Raw genomic sequence first — 20,436 nt, 5'->3', positions numbered from 1 at the left:
GAGCTATAGCCTCTCTGTCTGGAAAAGGGGGCATTGAGCTCACTGCAAAATAACACTCAGGACTGATCTTAGTGCACAACAAAAAAAAAAACATGCTTGCCGTAGACGTGTAATCACTTCTTAAAGAGAAAGTACTTAAGATGAAATAAAATTACTTTCTAAAAATTGTATTCCTGGATGCACCAGTGTTGTGTATTACCCTCGAATGTTCTTTATCTAGCCTAACGGAACTTGGCATGTCTTTTGCTGAACAGATAAAGCTTACTTTTGGTATTATGGATTGATTGATATCTATCTCATTTTCCTCATTATTTTTTTATGCAGCACTTTACATATTATACATTCACATCAGTCACTCCCCCGAAGGAGTTCAAATTCAAGGTCCCATGCATATAAATACTAGGGCCAATCTAGACAGGAACCAATTCATCTACCAGCATGACTTTAGATGGTAGGAGGTAACCCACACAATCACATGGAGAACGCCACCCAGATAGCATCCTGGTTGGGATTTGAACCAAGAACCCCATTGCTTCAAGGTAGGAATGCTGGTAGCTTAGTTATATAAATTAAGTAAACATCTAGCCTTTCTTACTGTCACTGGCTGTCATTGAGGATTTTATAGCTAGGAGCTACATCCGCTGGTCTTATAACATTTCGATAGGCCCATGTTTAATAGCACCATGCATACGAGCTATGAATGTGGAAGCTTATACTGTATGTATCTAGAGAGCAAATATTTCTTCCAAAAATATGGAACTTGTGGATCTCTCCACTAGAAGCAATAATGTTTTTACCATTAAGATAGCAAGGAACCCCCCCCCCCATACACCATTAGGCCAAGCACATTAGGCTTCACATCATTGCACTAACATGTAACCGATATGGTGGTTCCAATGAGTTATGCCGCGTACACACAAGCGGAATTCCGCTCAAGCTTGGCTTGCATACACACGGTCACACAAAAGTTCGCTGAACTTTGGACTGTCAAGAACGCGGTGACGTACAACAGTATGACGGGCTGAGAAAATTAAGTTCAATGCTTTCCGAGCATGCATAGGAATTTTGCGTGTCAGAATTGGTACAGACAATCGGAATTTCCAATTGAAACTTTTTCCGACCGAAAAAAATTGAGAACCTGCTCTCAATCTTTTGCTGGCTGGAATTCCGCCAGCAAAAGACCTATGGAGCATACACATGGTCGCATTTCCCGACCAAAAGCTCTCATCCAACTTTTGCTGGCAGAATTTCCGATCGTGTGTACGCGGCCTAAGAGGAAATGTCACTTCTTAGTACTACAGGAAAGTTGCTAAAAGGATGCATGCTTTTTATCTGAGGTGAATATCAGGGATCAATGCACCTTACAAATTAAATAATACAAAAAAAAAATATATAAACAATCAGTATATGCTCCCACCATCCTCCCATCTAGCCACATAAAGATGTACGTGTTTTCCACCATCCCATTGTACTGTGCCTTTCCTCCGCCCTTCAGCCATTGCATGGCCCAAATTTTTGCAGCTGTACCTCGGCCTATATTTGCCCCCATCATTGTTGCTAACCTATAGCTACTTCACAGCTCTGTCATTATTTTTACAGGTATTTATATAGTGCTGTCAATTTACATAGCGCTTCACATTTATATTGTATATTCACATCAGTCCTCATGGAGCTTACAATCTAAGATCCCTAACTCACATTCATGCATACTAGGGCCATTTTAAACACGAGTCAATTAACCTACCAACATGTCTTTGGAGTGTGGGAGAAATCCAGAGTACCCGGAGGAACCGCAAACAAGCACAGGGAGAACAAGCAAACTCCAGGCAGCTAGTGCCATGGTTGGGATTCAAACAATTGCCCCTAGTGCTGCCAGGTGGAAGTGCTAACCACTTATTCACTGCTTTATCCCCTATGGCAATGTTCTCATTACCCATTTTTTATTATATTTATTTATTTATGACATTTATAGACCGCCAACAACTTATGCAGAGTAATGCTGCCCTCAAGAAGCTTACAGTCTAGTCCCCCCTCACATGCACACATACACATACATGAGCTAATTTAGACCAAAGCAAATTAACCTACCAGCATGTTTTTGTTTGCATAAGCAATACACATTTTTCTTCATACTGTAATATGAACATTTTTGTGATTTACATATTGCGCATACTGAATGAGTACTGTGCAATAGTAATAATTTATTTGTTCATAGAACCCTTTTCATTGCAGGGATAGTACAACTTTCATGAATGGAGCAGGGGGCTTAAAGGACAGGCATAAATGGCTTTTTTGAAGAGTACCTGTGACAGGTTCAGAGGCCCGTATTAACCCCTCGGATCACAGCTGCAGGGGTATAGGTGGGGCAGGGAAGTAAATATTTCAACAGAAATATACTTTGCATTCAATGTAAGTACCATCCCCGATGCTGATTTAAAAAAACTAAAAATACTAAACTTAAGCTTTAAGGATTGGCAAACTGCAATATATTACATTTTTGGCTTTAATACTGTTTTAAGGCTGGGTTCACCAGACATTGCATGTGATTTGCAACGCATTGCTGTGCAGATCACATGGGATGTCTGTGCGATGCGAATTCAGCCATACAGTTTGTATGGCTAAATTTGCATCTCATTCGCACCAAAATGGTGCAAGACTCTTTTTTTGGTCCGCACTGGAATCGGATCACATGGGTGTTCTCACCCATGCGATCCGATTCCTGCACCATTTTACAGTCCACACAGCGATCTGCAAACTGATCTGGGGGTTACATTAACTTTGTATTGACACCCGCAGCGGTTCACGGAAGGCAGTGTGAACTGGCGGCGATTCAGGTGCGATGCGTGAACCTGCACTGGAATCGCGCTGGTTTCCGCATCGCACAAGTTTGAACCGAGCCACTAATCCACTGATAAAAAATTGTGTTTGAAAATGATGCTGGTCAGTGCAGAACAAGTCTGTATAAAACCATATATATTGAAAGTGCAAGGATCAGTATAATATTCTGCATCAACTCTTCTAAAATATTTGTACGGTGACCATCTCACTGCAGGGAAGGTTTTACAAGGAATAGGGCCCATTATACGGCAATCTGCATTGTAAATGTGACATCAATCCAGTCTGCTGAATGATTACTGACCCGGTTAATTCTTGTGAGTTTTAGGGTTTATGAGGCAGAGCCAGGTCAGACATATTATTTTAACAAGCCTTTTGGATCTGTTTCAAGGAAAAGATGTAAAGACCTGAGTCAGTGGTTTGCTTGTTAAATAGACACTGCAAGAATCTCTACAATCACACATCATGGCTAATGAGGCAAGTTATTTCACCGCATTTAAAGATTCTTTACAAATATGGCGTCTTTTATCTGGAAACCGAAATAACATCGGTGATTGGAGAGGAAAATAGATGAAGTGATTCTCAGTTAATAAATGTAAATTACGTCTATCTCGTTCCTTTTTAAAACCTATACGCAATTAACCAATTAAGCTCTCAATCACATTTCTGACTCTAGAATGCCTGGTGAATCATTTTTCTTTCCAGCTGGCTGGTACAGTGTGGAAGAGTCATCAAGATTTGCTAACAGAGTAATTGGGAAGCGTGCTAGGTGTCTGCTGTTATATTTAACTGCACACTAAGCTTCTTTAACAATTTCTAGAAGGATCATTTTTAAAGCCTAAGTGTAGCTAAAAAAAAAATCAGCACAAGGGCCATAACCTCCGGTCAGTAGGATGTGTCCCTTGTGCTGATTCCTCTCCTATTAGTAGAAATCTTCCTCAGTTCATGCCCCCATCACCCCGCCATAACCTTTGGATGCAGCAGGGGCTAATATAACTAAGGAGCTGCCACAGACTCTCATCAAGAGAGCCCGAATATGCCCACCTTTTCCGACCAGCTCTTCCAGTCATAGAGGCTGTACTATAAAATCCATGAACAGATGCGGAGGTCCTTCTATCCATATAGAAGACCAAGTGAACTTGGTATCACTTGGTCCCGTTCTGACTGGTGGCCCTGTTGCTTCCTATTAATGCTCGACACCTCCTATTGCTGACTATAGTTCTCCCCTCTTTTGAACCCCAAATAATGGCCGTTCCTGGGGGGTACAGTCACCACAATGCTCCACCCCCTTCCTAAGCTGAGTGATCTGTCACTATTATGAATGAACATGCAGCACAGTGGCTAAGTGGTTATCACTTCCTCCCGACAGCACCAGGGTTGTTGGTTTGAAACCCAACCACTACACTACCTGCCTGGATTTTGCATGTTCTCTCTGTGCCTGTGTGAGTTTCCTCTGGGTACTCTAGATTCCTTCCACACTCCAAAGACATGCTGGTAGGTTAATTGACTCCTGTCTAAGTTGACCCTAGTATGTATGAATGTGAGTTAGGGACCTTAGACTGTAGGTTCCTTGAGGGCAGGGACTGATGTAAATGTACAATATATGTATGTAAACAACGTCATGTGTGATGAAACACATAGGGAGGAGCAGCGTGCTGACGTCATCACGTGTCCCAGGAAGTGCGGGACGCATCTTTACTACCAGCCTGCCGGCGATTTTTTTACTATGCGATTTATGATGCTACTTATGAAATGTAAGTGCAACCTTTTTTTTAAAGGATGCCATTGAGATGAGAAGTACAGTCCATATCTTTACTCCTGAGTGAATCTTGTAGGAGAGTCTTGGGAATACCCTGTGCAGGGTGTTTGGCCACGTGCTCATCTGACCTCTCTTTGATTAGAGGGTCCATTAAATTTGGTAAACCTGCATCTTTACCAAGGTGGTGGTGCCACGATTTGGGAGACCTGAATGGTAATTGGATGTTCACTACTTTCATCTGAACACTTTTGAAGAGGATTGCTTTAAATTTTCATGATTTTATATTTAAAAACTTTTTCACTATATTAGTGTATTTGCACCTGAATTCTGTTGTACACAGGTGTTACACAATAGATTATATGATATTCATGATATACAACAATCAGCGCCACCCTAATAATTAATCAAGTGCAAAATTGCAGCCGCTATACACTTGAAGTGAAATCACTGCACTTTAAAAATCTCTCTCTCTCTCTCTATATGTGTGTATGTGTACCAAAAGACACACACATACATACACACAGTGCAGCGCTGCACTGTGTGTATGTGTGTGTGTCTTTTGGTACACACACACATATATATTTATATATATATATATATATATATATAAATATGGTGTTCATGTCATCACTGTAATACCAAATTCTACTTGGTTTGATTTTTTTGATTTATATATTTTGTGTTTTTTCTTTTTTTATTGATAGTGCAACAAAACAAGACAAATCGACAAAAACAATAGCTTGTCAGTAAGTACAAATGGGTCAGAGGAACTTGATCATAGCAGTGTTCACCATTGTAGGTAGTGCATAGCAAGAATACAACTATCAAGAATATGAAGGCCAACTACACGTGGATTAGGAAGCATCCCACATTTCCAAGATAGAAAGGCATAGGTCTTAAAAGTGAGGGGGGGCGAACAAAGCCCATAGCTATGCATTAGGGGTGTGGTGGGAACACATATAATCCCGCAGAGACAGCACCACTGGAAGTATTTTGACAGATCAGCAAAATGAGTATATCCAGGAGCAGCAAAAAAAAAAGGGTGAGAGGGGATAGGAAAAGGGAAGGGGAAGAAAAAAACACTGATATATCAATAAAAAATAAGGGAAAGGGGAAAAAGACCATGAGTATCTAGAGAAACAACAGAAGAGAACATAGGCTGATGAGAGGATCCCTGGACAACCCAACATTCTACAGCAGAGTAGAGGTAAATGTATCAAAGGTAGAGGAATAACGGAAGTGATTCCAAACAGTACAAATTAGTTTATGAGAGTCGTATTTGTCTTCATTCCATGCTACAATGTTCTCCAAGTATTCAATTTGGTTCATTTCACAAGCTCAAGCGGATAAGGTTGGTGGGTCGGGTTGGCGCCAACATCTGACATCAACAGAATGACCTGCGGTTAAGAAAAATCTAATCAGACTCTTTTTGATCTGTTTATAGGAGCCCAGCATTAAGGATAAGACTGTGAGTTGGGGCTAGTTGGGGAAGGTATCACCCACCAGGTCAGCATACAGTTGCAAAATCTTTTCCCACTAAGGGGTAAGACGTGGGCAAGTTCCCCAGATATGAGTCATAGTACCAGGAGCCTGCAAACAGCGCCAGCATAGGTCAGGGATGGTAGGGTCAATTTTATGGAGAATGGAAGGGCAGCGATACCACATAGATAGTGTACGATAATTGCATTCTTGGGCAAAGGAAGATGCTGAAAGTTTATAGGAAATCACAAATATTTTAGGCCAATTCAATTCCTCTGCAGGTATATTTAATTCATGTTCCCATTTGGATTAATATAAAGGTGAATTTGGATAGGACTCCTAAGATTTGATATAGCAGGGAAAGTGGGTGGTTAGGTCTGGAGGACTAGGAGATCAGTGACTCAAATTCCGTGGTTGGTCTAGTCAGAGAGGAGTACTGTTTAAGGAAATGTTGTAGCTGAGTATATTCCAGCCAGGCACTCTGTGGATTATGGCAATCAGGAAGGATTCTGGAAAGCTGTACCAGTTTTCCACTAGATAAGACACGGCGTAGTGGGGGGCTATCATTTTTCCACCAGAAAAGAAATGCAGATCTAGACAGGGATGGGGTAAAAGAATCATTGCCAAACAAGGGGGTTAAGGGGCTCAGTCTCGATGAGAGCAGTCCCCTAAGCAAATACCTGTCCCAGATATGCAAGTTAGCACTAGTAAGGGTCGGTAAAAGGTCCCTCGGAGGCCTATGACTGAGTTCTGTCCATAGTAAAGAAGTGATGTCAGGGGAAAGTAAGGCATCCTCAACATGAGTCCACAGTTTTGGTTTGATATGTTCTGTGGCAATGATAAACGTTGTTAAAGACCCCAGAGTAACTTTACTCAATGAACCTTTTGAAGGGTTGCCCACTTAATCCCAGACCTTGATTTATTTTTTATTCCTAGTGGCCAACATAGCTTTTGCAACCACTTGGAAAAGGCCCATAGTCGAGTTGGCAACGATGAAGAGCAAACTCTCTTGGATAACTCTCTTGGATAATGACTAACAAAAAGCTGGTTAGCATACTTCTTCAAGTTTCGAGAGAATCTTGAACCTAGGAATACAATGTTTTGAACCCCCTACTTAACCCTTGTCGAACCCTTGTCGAACTCTTGTCGAAATGATGGTTGGGGAAGGGGTCCATGGCTTCTTTCTTTCTCTTCATTTCCTTCTCTTTTCTCTCCCATAATGTTGATGTTGCATCTACTCCTTATGGGATAAATGTTCTCTCGTATGATGCTAGTCATGGTAGTCTTCCGATCCCATTCATCCTTTGTATCTCGGCGGGCACCTTATAACTTTTGCCTGGGACTTGTCTCTATCCATCTAGGATCACCTGCAATATTGATGATAATTTTATCTTGACCTATGTAGAAGTGCAACAATTTATTGTCAATGTCATTCTCATTTGCTTGTTTGAAGTCCCCATGCATGTAATGCGGGCTTGAATTTGTGTTTGAATGGTAACCATTTATCCGCTGTGAGTTTTTCTTACTTCTTCTGAAAACTTTAATAAACATATTGAAACATAGATATTTATTGCCTCTCAGACAATGCCTATATCTGCTTTTCTTTTGAGAAGGATGAAGTCATCTTTGCTCAGCATCTTGTCTAAACACTCTCCCATAGGTGGAGGACTTGCTGGTGGTAGTAATGCTGTTCAGTGGTCAACAGTGGGTCAAATACTACTTATAATGTTTGGGTGATCACATCACAGACATGTCAACAAACCTGGAATCACTGAGGACATGTGGCAAGAATTGGAAATGTGCACCAAGCACTCTTTTTACCTATTTATCTGAAGGCGCCCTAAAAGTGACTGCTGGTTCCTAATTTGGATTGAATGGCTGCTATTTTCTACATCCAATTGTAGATCTACATCCTCTGGCTTTATTACCATGAGTCACTGACCCTAAACAATATTGCAATCATGGGTTCTTCTTTCTGACCTCCCTTATCTGCATACTTGTTCCAGACCAGTGCCTCAGAAGTTAGATCAGTGGGACAGGTAACTTGCATTTGGAGCAGGTACTCAACAACGGCAGCCCTAATTTCTTTTATGACAAGCAAAGCTTTATTTTGATAAAATAAGCTTTCAGCAGTTCAATATTGTTGGGCTAATAAAGGATGATTAAAAAAATACTTAATATTTCAAAACACAATTAATGTTACATTTGACAAAGTTTGGACTCATTAGTTTTTTATCCTTCAACTCCAACTTTTCTCCTTCTTTACCCCATGCTTTTCACATGAAAACAGTAGACTGAAACTTACCTTTATTAAAACAATAATATTATTGAATATAATAGAACAAAGACTAAAGTACATAATCCCAAGCAACCATCAATCATGTACTTATGTGAACATAGGAAAGTGATTGCTTGTTGGTTGCCATTAGGTTACTTTAATCTTTGTAAAAGAAAAAAAAAGTAGATGTATTTATCTATACAGCAAACCCAGTGAATGACCTATCAGCAATAATGCTTACATTTGCATTTTGCAGTCATTTTAAAAATTAACCCACAGGCCCATAAATTATGACATTTTCCTCTGTGGCTACAGGATATTTCCTCCAATAATCTTATTTTGTTGATTGAGGAAAAACATACCTTCTTTATTGGAGAAATGGGGTTTGGGATGAGTTGTTTAAGCACATTTAGGAAATGACGAGTAATAGATTTTTGAAGTAGCCCGCTGCTTATTTTGTACAGTGAAATAGGATGTTTCAAGGGTCTAAGGCAGCATTAGTCTTTACAAGTCACTTCCTTGTAATGAAACAGCAACTTATAACCAAAAATTGAATGATTGGACAGAATTACCAGATGTAAGTAAATGTTCCCACCTGTCTGCATTCTCTCCTGCAACCATCTGAAACATCAGGAAAGATTCTTTTTAGGCGATGAGTGACATTGTAGCATCTGTCTAATAGTTATACAATAAAGTTTGTCTCCTCTATGCTTGAGCTGAGTAAAGACAGATGTGAGTTAAATGATCATTCATCTTTATACATTTGAGAGAGTTGTATTGTTATTATTCAAAAAGATACGTTGGAAAACCTGGGGAGTCTAGTCAGGTTCTGTAGAATAATATATTGATTGTTATTCTAGGGGAAGATTTAAAACAGTAATGTCTACTCTACTCCACAGTCCCATTAGAGCCAACAGTCAGTTTCTGGAATGTAGACAGCCATTCTTACATCATCATGCACAATGTAGGACCAGCAGCCATGTGAGCAGGATGATCCTATGTTGTATGTTATGATGCAAGTGAGAGGGGTGGCCACAAGACCAATTGGAGACCAACAAGAAAAGTGGCTTTGGGGGATCTCTCCCCACAAGTAAATGTGAAGAAGGCTACAGAACCGTTAATTAGATGTTACTGTATGTTACATCTGCCCCTAAAATTAAGCAAATTATCTTTCATCTGGAACAAAAAAAATAATTATTTCACTACTAGCTATAGTTAGGCTTTAGGTTCTTCTATAAATATGAAGAGACGATGGAAAGTTTTTCAAAGATATAGAATGTGTATGTGAATTCCTGTATCACCAACAAGACTGAGTTCTATTTTCTCTGAGTGATAAGTTTTAAATGGGAATTTGGATTCAGGTTTTTGAAGGCAAGTTGATTTTGACTGGAGTGTAAATAGCTAAGAACAAAGAGGAATGTTAAAGAAACCCTGTACTTTAAATCTAAAATTTGTCTAACATTATCACACTTAAACATGAAAAAGCAATCTGTGAAAAAACTACTTTAAGCATACTGTACACTTCCCAGTAACAGATAGCACAACATGTCTGCGTGTGCCCAGTAACATTCTGTTCTTCTGGCCTCACATGACCCTTTCATGAGTATGACATCATCACAGACATATCCTGTCCACTCCTGTTTGTGATAACTGGATTACAGTGATGGCGTCATCAGGGAGCTAGGGTCTAGGAACAGCAAGAGCTGTCTGGTGACAGCTTGCATCTCCATCAGTAAAGCAGCTGGACCCAAGCCACAAAAAACTGTGAAATATATAGAAATGTAGGTCTAGGCAACAGAGCAGCTGCAGATTGCTGAGTAAAAGTGCTATATCATACACAGCTGACTTGTTTTGTACTGTCTAAAGGATGAGGTTGTCTAAGTCTAAGAATAATTTAATGGATTTGGGACCATAGCACTTTTGAGGAGGGTGTCCCAAAGTTTTTCCATTCCATCACAGTCTATTCTAATAGTTTTTCCATTCCATCACAGTCTATTCTAATAGGGGTTACAAATAGAGAGTTTTCCAGAAAAAAAAATGTGGAATATGTTCTCTTACAATGAAATGTGGAATATGTTCTCTTACAATGATAAAATAATATATCTTTGACATGGTATTAAAACTATATAGTAACATGAAGACCTTAATGAAAGATTTCTGAAACTTCATGTAAAGTCTAAAATTTTTGCAAGTTCACTCAGCTGAAGACAAGCAAATCCTGGAATACAATTCAAGTAGCACTGTCCTTATCGATGCAGTTCTCAAACAAGAGAAGTATGCATTTTTGCCATTAGGGGGCAGTGCAGGGGAAAGGCTCCAGTTTAGCTTGCTTGTGAGCTCCATTTTGTACATCCTACAGTCGGGTGATTGTTGGAATGCAGAAGATGATAGTTTTTGTCCTCTTAGGCCTTAATTGACAGGTAAAAGAGTACATTTGTCTGACAAATTAGTTTATCTTTATAACCTTTAAATGATTCCTATTAATGTTCTCCACCATCACAACATAATGTTTACCTATAGTCTGCTCAGTAAAGTGTTTTTTTCCTCCTCTCAGCAAAATGGTGGGACTAACATCTAGAGTTTAAAAACATTTCCACAGCACTATTTCTGCTGAGAGCAAAGCTGCAAATTGCAAATATTGTGAAAATAAATGTTCTTTTCCAAATGCTACAAAGATGACAAAATACCTTCTTGCATGCCAGAGGTGCTCTAAAGACAGTAAAACTTTTTATGGAATGAAATGACGAGGACCATAATAAAAGTGGAGGTAGATTTTCCCTCCAGATTTCTCATTCCAGAAACACTTTTTCTGTTGCTTCTGGATCATCGCAAATTTTAAAAAGCAATTTTAGTTTAATAACTGAATAAGCTGCACTTTTCAAGAATAATACTTTTATATACACTGCATTTCCCATTCCCAGTGTAACAAAAAGACTTTCAATTTGTAAAATACTCCACAGTCAATTTATTTTTCTAAAAATGTCCAAAATTTCAATTTCAAGTGAGAATTAAATGTTTTTTTTTTCTTATGGCTTCAATATTTCCAGAAATATTACATCTCTAGTTACAAATCATGATAGCAGTAGTGAAGGGGAAGTGCTGGAAGTGGAAGAAAGACACCACATTTAGGATGCTTCAGAATGCAAAACTGACAGTTAGGGATGAGCTTCGAGTTTGAGTCGAACTCATGTTCGACTCGAACATCGGCTGTTCGCAAGTTCGTCGAACAGCGAACAATTTGGGGTGTTCGCGGCAAATTCAAATGCTGCGGAACACCCTTTAAAAGTCTATGGGAGAAATCAAAAGTGCTAATTTTAAAGGCTTATATGCAAGTTATTGTCATAAAAAGTGTTTGGGGACCTGGGTCCCCCAAAAAAGTTTTAAAGACGGACGTTTTTCAGGAGCAGTGATTTTAATAATGCTTAAAGTCAAACAATAAAAGTGTAATATTCCTTTAAATTTCATAGCTGGGGGGTGTCTATAGTATGCCTGTAAAGGGGCGCATGTTTCCCATGTTTAGAACAGTCTGACAGCAAAATGACATTTCAAAGGAAAAAAGTCATTTAAAACTACTCGCGGCTATTGCATTGCCGCTCCGACAATACACATAAAAGATCATTGATAAAAATGGCATGGGAATTCCCCACAGGGGAACCCCGAACCAAAATTAAAAAAAAAAATGACGTGGGGGTCCCCCTAAATTCCATACCAGGCCCTTCAGGTTTGGTATAGATATTAAGGGGAACCCCGGCCAAAATTTAAAAAAGAAAAATGACGTGGGGGTCCCCCTAAATTCCATACCAGACCCTTCAGGTGTGGTATGGATTTTAAGGGGAACCCTGTGCCAAAATTTAAAAAAAAAACGGCGTAGGGTCCCCCCAAAAATCCATACCAGACCCTTATCCGAGCACGCAACCTGGCAGGCCGCAGGAAAAGAGGGGGGACGAGAGAGTGGCCCCCCTCCTGAACCGTGCCACATGCCCTTAACATTGGGAGGGTGCTTTGGGGTAGCCCCCAAAACACCTTGTCCCCATGTTGATGAGGACAAGGGCCTCATCCCCACAACCCTGGGCAGTGGTTGTGGGGGTCTGTGGGTGGGGGGCTTATCGGAATCTGGAAGCCCCCTTTAACAAGGGGACCCCCAGATCCCGGCCCCCCCTGTGTGAAATGGTAAGGGGGTACAAAAGTACCCCTACTATTTCACTAAAAAACTGTCAAAAATGTTAAAAATGACAAGAGACGGTTTTTGACAATTCCTTTATTTAAATGCTTCTTCTTTCTTCTATCTTCCTTCATCTTCTTCTTCTTCTGGTTCTTCTGGCTCTTCTGGTTCTTCCTCCGGTGTTCTCGTCCAGCATCTCCTCCGCTGCGTCTTCTATCCTCTTCTCCTCGGGCCGCTCCGCACCCATGGCATGGGGGGGAGGCTCCCGCTCTTCTCTTCATCTTCTTCTCTTCTTCATCTTCTTCTCCGGGCCGCTCCGCACCCATGCTGGCATGGTGGGTGGCTCCCGCTATGTGACGTGTCTCTGACGGTTCTTAAATAACGGGGGCGGGGCCACCCAGTGACCCCGCCCCCCTCTGACGCACGGGACATGACGGGACTTCCCTGTGGCATTCCCCGTGACGTCACAGGGAAGTCCCGTCAAGTCACCGGAGGAGATGTTGGACGAGAACACCGGAGGAAGAACCAGAAGAGCCAGAAGAACCAGAAGAAGAAGAAGATGAAGGAAGATAGAAGAAAGAAGAATGAAGAAGCATTTAAATAAAGGAATTGTCAAAAACTGTCTTTTGTCATTTTTTATATTTTTGACAGTTTTTTAGTGAAATGGTAGCGGTACCCCCTTACCATTTCACACGGGGGGGAGGGGGCGGGATCTGGGGGTCCCCTTGTTAAAGGGGGCTTCCAGATTCCAATAAGCCCCCCGCCCACAGACCCCCACAACCACTGGCCAGGGTTGTGGGGATGAGGCCCTTGTCCTCATCAACATGGGGACAAGGTGTTTTGGAGGCCTACCCCAAAGCACCCTCCTAATGTTGAGGGCATGTGGCCTGGTACGGTTCAGGAGGGTGGGCGCTCTCTCGTCCCCCCCTTTTTTCCTGCGGCCTGCCAGGTTGCGTGCTCGGATAAGGGTCTGGTATGGATTTTTTGTGGGACCCCACGCCGTTTTTTTTTTTAATTTTGGCGCGGGGTTCCTCTTAAAATCCATACCAGACCTGAAGGGTCTGGTATGGAATTTAGGGGGACCCCCACGTCATTTTTTTTTTAAATTTTGGCCGGGGTTCCCCTTAAAATTCATACCAGACCTGAAGGGCCTGGTATGGAATTTAGGGGGACCCCTACGTCATTTTTTTTTTTAAATTTTGGTTCAGGGTTTCCCTGTGGGGAATTCCCATGCCATTTTTATCAATGAACTTTTATGTGTATTGTCGGACCGGCAATGCAATAGCTGCGAGTAGTTTTAAATGACTTTTTTCCTTTGAAATGTCATTTTGCTGTCAGACTGTTCTAAACATGGGAAACATGCGCCCCTTTACAGGCATACTATAGACACCCCCCAGCTACAAAATTTAAAGGAATATTACACTTTTATTGTTTGACTTTAAGCATTATTAAAATCACTGCTCCTGAAAAAACGTCCGTTTTTAAAACTTTTTTTTGCATTGATCCATGTCCCCTGGGGCAGGACCCAGGTCCCCAAACACTTTTTACGACAATAACTTGCATATAAGCCTTTAAAATTAGCACTTTTGATTTCTCCCATAGACTTTTAAAGGGTGTTCCGCAGCATTCGAATTTGCAGCGAACACCCCAAATTATTCGCTGTTCGGCGAACTTGCGAACAGCCGATGTTCGAGTCGAACATGAGTTCGACTCGAACTCGAAGCTCATCCCTACCTACTGACAGTATGACACTTTGTGTAAACCTCCTAACAATGCAGCAATATGAGGAGCACTCTGAGCATGCAACATACATATCTGATTACCAGAGATTTTGAATTTGATGCTGAAAAAACTGAAAAGTCATAATATAGTCATTCCCACAGTGTAATATTTTATGACAGTAGAATTGTCTGTAACTAAAGAGATCTAACTTTGAGAAAAAAAACAAGAAGTGTTGGATAGTGGAGGTATCTAAAATTGGCTGCACATAGCTGCAGCAACCTTTAAAACCTGCCTGTCTAAATCTGAAAATGCTCTGATGATCAAAGCTGTGATACTTCCCATGTTAAAAAGTTTATCTTGGCCCGTCATTATGAAGGCATCCTCAGTGACCAATAGGAATGTAAAAGATTCAAGAAAAGGTATAAAAAAGTAGCCAAGCTTTGCTGGTCAAAACAGCTCAACATTTGGCATTAACAACACGGTTTTAAAGGTTGCAGCAGTTTTGCTTTTTGTATACACGGCTGAAATTCAACTAGGTTTTAAACAATAGGGTACCCCACCCCCTTGTTTTTGGATTTTTTATTTTTTGTCTTTTTGGTACCTTTTCTGCAGTTTTTCAGCTGGACTTTCGTCCTACCTCGCCGCAGTGAGGTATGTCACAACCGTGATTGCATTGGGCCCTCCTCCTTCCTCCCACTGCCTCTGGGACCGATGTGTGTCCCAGAAGATGACGGGACCATTCAGAAGAAATCTAGCTGTGAAGCCTGAAGGGTTTACTGCCGATTTCCCTTACTTTCAATGCCGGCACCTGTACTCAAAGCCAATAGACGGATTTGGATTGGGGACATTGCGGGCTCCCTGAACAGGTAAGTGTCTTTATATTAAAAGTTAGCAGCTACAGTATTTGTAATAAAAAAAAAAAAACATTTTTTTCTTATACAGGCTGGAACTTAAAATATATATATAGCAATTTTGTTTTTATAATCTTGTGACTTATAAGATGTTCAATTTATTGAAATATTACACCAGAATGTCTTACTTTGTTTCCTATACTCCCTATACAAGTACAATAAAAACCTTTTAAATAGAATGATATTATTGAAACCTTAAGTATCCAAAGAGACGCAGAGAACATTCCATGTAGTAAGAGGTTCAATGAAACCTGCATTCTTTCAGTCAGTGGGTCAAGGGTCATCTAAGTCAATGAATCAGCATCTGTATACCCCACAGTGGGAATGGGGGAAGGCTTTTGCCTAAAAGTGTAGAATGTTTGCTTAATCTTGTAAGGTCTCAAGCCTCCTTGTGTACATGGTGGTCTGCTGATTTTCCGTGTCATTTCCATCCATATCCTACACACAAAATCTCTTTTTCTCTTCAAAGTTATGCCATAAAAAATTACAGTCAACAGAAAATGTTCCTTCACCCATACGGAAACATGCTCTCTTCTTCCATAACCTGCTACTATGTTTAGTGGAATTTCCTTAATACTTGCTTTCTTCCAGATTCCACATCTGATAGCAAGCTAAAGCATTTTTGTTTATGTTATACATACCTCTTTTTATAAAGAAAAACATTGCCAAGTGTATTGCTCAGCAGGTGAATAAAGTAAGTATGCAATAGTAAGAATAAATATAGAGCAAATAGTTCACTCTCATTAGAACTGAATATGGAAAAGAAAGCAAAAAATATAACACAAAAGCATTAAGAGAATGCCCTATATAATGGACAATCCATGCATTGAAGCAAGACCCCAGTAAAAATCAACAAGATAAAAATAAATAGCTCAATAAAAGGTTTGTTGCTGGGTCAGCGGACCCTTTAAGGCGCTGGGCAGGTCCATCCCTTCACCCACAGTTCGTTGTTCTCTCACCTGTTTGGACCAACAGAGTGCATAGAGAGGGGAGATAGAAAGACTTTAATTGGCTGACACCACAACCTAGTACTATGCCCACTCCTAGCCAGTGTTAATTTCATCAATGAAAATATTTTCATCAACTAAATTAACACTATTTTAGTCGGATAAAATATGATGAAAACTAAAACAAATCAGATGACTAAAACTAAAATGGCATTTTAGTCCGAAGACTAAACTTAAATCAAAACTTGATGTCAAAATTAACAATGCACTACCACATAGGAATACGTAGGGGGCATCTACTAAGCTGCTGGTGGAAAAAATAGAATAAGGCTTTTCTTATTTTTTTTCTTAATATTTTATGTTGGTAATATAATCAGGAAAGAGTTTACAGTTTTTTTTAATTTTTTTTTTATTTTAAAGTTGCACCGACTAAAATGTACTGGAGATCTTAGGAGCCTAAAATAAGAGTGCTTAAATTGGATGTAAACCCACCACTCACCAAGTATAAACCAATGGCACAGTATTAATGTATATATACATGCAAGCCTCCTGCATGTTTCCCTACCTTGCAAATGTCATCCCCTTCAGCAGTAGGATCCCCGCAAAACTCTGGAATCGGTGGGCGGGTCTCTTTGCCGGAGCTCGATGGGCAGAGTCATGATGTCACAAGACTCACCCCCCCACCTCTACCCTCTCCTACTCTCCTATTAATGAGTTTTGAGTAACATCCAGTCAAAACTCAAGAAAGGCACCACATGACTTCAGCATGCCCAATCATGCTGAGGTGTGGAGCAGCCAATCCTGGGAGAGCTGAAGAAGAAAGGAGGAGGGATGTGAAGCTAGAATCATAACTCTCTCTCTAATGCCGTTCATGAGATAAAGAAATCAGATGTCAGTCACAGCAGTGGGGGATGTGGGGACACAAACTTATCTGTGTGTCATTTTTTATCTTACTAAAAAAAGACAAGAGGATTACTCAGAGCTGGATTAATTCTTCCTGGCAAGACTGGGAACAGATGACTTGACATCCTCTACTGTACCAGGTATACAATAGAACAAGCTTTAGCCCACGGGACTTTGAATGAGGTGATCATAAAGGTCATGACAAGTAAATAGAGTAAACTGTTTCGATTTATTTAAAAATGTAAAGACATCATCATATAATAAGCATGGACATGCATATCAAACCCATAAAAACAGCATGATGCAATTGACTTACAACCAATCAATGAGATCAGTTGGGTTTTGGTTAGAAAAGAAGCAGGGAGCCTAGACAGGGAACCCCATACCTACAAATGGGTTGATTAGTTCCAAGGACTGATCCCCAATTGTGACGGTGAACAGTGCTCCAACCAGGAGCTGAAGGAGTGGGACCCGCAGCAGCCAACCAGAGGCCAGGCGGAAGGCGAACATGCTGAAGAATGGAGATGGAAAAGAATGCGTCCCTTGATGTGCCCCATTGACCATATATACCATGAAAACTGTAACAAAAATGTATATGTGTCTGAGTCCATTGACAGTTACCACCACAGTAATCTGGGAGTATAAATGTATAGAGTATCCATGTCGTGTTTTGAAGTCTATGGAAGTATGGGCAGGGGTGCAAACAAGGGAGGACAATGGAAGAAAGACAGCCAGTGTAAGAAAAAATCAAAGATGTCTGGAGGAGCTCGCGGCTGTGTGCTCCCAATTGGTAGCGTCACGTGCTCGCACCATAGCCACCTGATGTATGGCGTTAGGGGCGGAGCCTGCCACACCCGCCCGGGGATTTAGCCTGGGGGGGCCGACATGGCATACTCTCTCTCATTTGGCTTTCCATCTTACAGATGTGAGGTCATACACACTGGTAAGCACCTTGCCACTGGCTATTTATGATGATATTCCTATCTCCCTCCACTTGCACACAGATTTTGTGTGGTTTACGTACTTACATGTTTTTTGTAACACTCCTCCCAGCCCTCTCACTAGGATGATCTCAAACACATTTTTTCACCTCTTTGATTTTCTCTTACACTGGCTGCCTTTCTTTCATTTCCCTCCCTTGTTTGCACCCCCTGCCCATACTTTCAAAGACTTCAATACATGACATGGATACGCTATACATTTATACTCTAGATTACTATGGTGGTAACCGTCAATGGATTCAGACACATATACATTTTTGTTACAGTTGTCATGGTATATATGGTCAATGGGGCACATCAAGGGACACATTCTTTTCCATCTCTATTCTTCACCATGCTTGCCTTCCGCCTGGCATCCAGTTGGCTGCTGCGGGTCCCACTTATTCAGCTCCCAGTTGGAGCACAGTTCGCTGTTGCCATTGGAGATCAGTCCTTGGAACCAATCGACCCATTTGTAAGTATGGGTTTCCCTGTGTAGGGCCCCTGCTTCTTTTCTAACCGCAACCCAACTGCATGTTATATCTCATTGATATTCGTTTTATAGATACTCCACACATGCATCTTCTGAGGAAGTGAGCAGAGCTCGTGAAACGCAGAAAGATGTATATGTATACTTTGTACTTCCATTATTGCATAAAATATGTTCATGGTTGTAAGCCACTTGCATCATGCTGTTGTTATGGGTTTGATATGCGTGTCCATGCTTATTATATGATGATGTCATTACATTTTTAAGTAAACTGAGTCATTTAGTTTACTCTATTTACTTGTCATGACCTTTATGATCACCTCATTCAAAGTCCCATGGGCTAAAGCTTGTTCTATTGTATATATTTAGGGATGGAGGTGAGTCATAAATAGAGGAAGCTTTCAGCCCATTTTCTTTTCTACTGTACCAGGTAGAAATCTTCAGTAAATCATTTTTTTCAGGTTTACATCCACTTTAATTTACTCTGTAGATTAAAAGTACTCTCTTTTGACAGTACTTTTAACATTCCATTGAGATTTAAAGTGGTTGTAAACCTCAGCCTGTTTTTTTTTTCTTACCTGCAAGGCAAAGGCATAATATGCTAGTATGCATCGCATACTAGCACATTATGTGAAACTTACATTCAAACAAAGCCTTCCAGACAGCTTCCAGCTTCACCCATCTTGCTTCTGGGTTTGCGAACTCCAGCTCTGTAACTGGACGGAGTCACGATGACGTCACTCCTGCACATGCATGCGGGAGCTGCCAGTCACGGCACAGTTCCTATAGAGCGCATGTGCCAGTAATGTCACTGGCTGCATGTACAGTAAATATCTCCTAAACGGTACACGTTTAGGAGATATTTACACTACCTATAGGTATAGGCTTACCTATAGGTAAAATTTAAAGATGGAAGTTTACTTCCTCTTTAAAGGGCCCCAATGCCAAAAGGACTGAGTAGTAAATTCTTTGCTGGTCAGTGGTTCTCATAGATTGGTGGCTTAACATGAGTCTTTTGTCTATTGTGCTATTGCTTGGCATTGGGGGAGATCTACTAAATAGGAATGAGCTTCGAGTTCGAGTCAAACTCATGTTCGACTTGAACAATGGCTGTTCGCAAGTTCGCCGAAAAGCGAACAATTTGGGGTGTTCGCGGCAAATTCGAATGCCAAGGAACACCCTTTAAAAGTCTATGGGAGAAATCAAAAGTGCTAATTTTAAAGGCTTATATGCATGGTATTGTCATAAAAAGTATTTGGGGACCTGGGTCCTGCCCCAGGGGACATGGATCAATGCAAAAAAAAGTTCTAAAAAAGGCCGTTTTTTCAGGAGCAGTGATTTTAATAATGCTTAAAGTCAAACAATAAAAGTGTAATATCCCTTTAAATTTCGTAGCTGGGGGGGTGTCTATAGTATGTAGGGGCGCGTGTTTCCCGTGTTTAGAACAGTCTGACAGCAAAATGACATTTCAAAGGAAAAAAAATCATTTAAAACTACTCGCGGCTATTAATGCATTGCCGGTCCAACAATACACATAGAAGTTCATTGATAAAAACGGCATGGGAATTCCCCACAGGGGAACCCCGAACCAAAATTTTTAAAAAAATGACGTGGGGGGTCCCCCTAAATTCCATACCAGGCCCTTCAGGTCTGGTATGGATATTAAGGGTCACCCTGGCCAAGATTTAAAAAAAAAAAAAATGACGTGGGGGGTCCCCCTAAATTCCATACCAGGCCCTTCAGGTCTGGTATGGGTATTAAGGTGAACCCCGCGCCAAAATTTAAAAGAAAAACCCTTATCAGAGCATGCAGCCTGGCAGGCCGCAAGAAAAGAGGTGGGGATGAGAGAGCGCCCCCCCCTCCTGAACCGTACCAGGCCACATGCCCTCAACATTGGGAGGGCGCTTTGGGGTAGCCCCCCAAAACACCTTGTCCCCATGTTGATGAGGACAAGGGCCTCATCCCCACAA

This window comes from Aquarana catesbeiana, linkage group LG08, assembly GCF_042186555.1.
Source record: "Aquarana catesbeiana isolate 2022-GZ linkage group LG08, ASM4218655v1, whole genome shotgun sequence".
In the NCBI taxonomy this organism is placed as follows: domain Eukaryota; kingdom Metazoa; phylum Chordata; class Amphibia; order Anura; family Ranidae; genus Aquarana; species Aquarana catesbeiana.
Note: the sequence above shows the minus strand (reverse complement) of the source record.